Source organism: Microtus ochrogaster, linkage group LG8 (assembly GCF_000317375.1).
Source record: "Microtus ochrogaster isolate Prairie Vole_2 linkage group LG8, MicOch1.0, whole genome shotgun sequence".
Classification (NCBI taxonomy): Eukaryota; Metazoa; Chordata; class Mammalia; order Rodentia; family Cricetidae; genus Microtus; species Microtus ochrogaster.
Window position 1 is genome coordinate 588,616 of NC_022033.1, and position 1,252 is coordinate 589,867.

Consider the following 1,252-nt stretch of genomic DNA (forward strand, 5'->3'; position numbering starts at 1 on the left):
TGTAGACCAGGCTGGTCTTAAACTCACAGAGATCCGCCTGCCTCTGCCTCCCAAGTGCTGGGACTAAAGGTGTGTGCCACTACCACCTGGCTCCATGTATCATTTACCCAGCTTCCCCTAATGCAAACATCTCATCATAACCACAGTCCAGCTACTGATGCCAGAAATTATCACTGGCACAGTATTAACCAAAGCAAAGAACTTATGCAAATTTCACCAATGTTGCAAGAATCTTTCTCTCTCTCTTTGGTTTTTTGAGACAGGGTTTCTCTGTGTAACCCTGGTTGGCTGTCCTGGAACTAGCTCTTAGATCAGGCTAGCTTCAGACTTAGAGATCTGCCTGCCTCTGCTTCCAAGTGCTGGGATTAAAGGCATGTGCTACTATTGCCTGGCTGCAAGGATCTCTTGATGCCTTTTGCTTCCTGTCTCTAAAACCACCCAGTTCTTCATTGTTTTTTCCCCTATTTTAAAATTTATTTTACATACTGACCAGTTTCCTCTCTCCTTCACCCACTCCCTTCTGAACACCCCCCTCCACCATTTCCATTCAGAAAGGGCAGGGCTTCCATGGGAGTCAACACACCATGGTACATCAAGATGAGGCAGGACCAAGTTCCTCCCCCTGTATCAAGGTTGGGCAAGGCAACCCAGCTTAGGGATTGGGTTCCCAAAAGCCAGTTCAAGAGCCATGGACAGATCCGGATCCCACTGGTAGGAGCCTTACAAACAGACCAAGCTACACAACCTTCACACCTCATTTTGTCTTCCACCTGGGTGCTGGCAGGCACCCAGCTGGAGTTGGAAGCAAACTCAGCCAGGGAGGGCTGATGCAAACCAGGCACCTTGCCTTCCTCCCAAGACCTCAGGTTGCTATGATTACCAACCACTGGGAAAGGAAGCGGAACCACTCAGAAGGTGCCAACAGCGTTGCTGCGTTTTTCTACAATTATTAACTATAAACTTTTAGTTACACTTAAGAAATGTAGTTAGTGCATGAAAACTTCTTAAACTCTGTAGTGATTTAAAGGCCCATTCTTAATTCTCCCGATATCTGCTGGGGAGCTTCACAGCCACACCCTCTGAGATGGAAGAGGCCTCCCTTACTTGCGTTTGTGATTCTGTGAAATGCAAGCTTGATACTATCGTTACTGCCCGTGGAATCCCTAACTTCTCTCTGTGTGTATAAATACTGAAGCCTTGTTCCTGTGGAATCCCTAACTTCTCTGTCTGTGTATAAATACTGAAGCCTTGT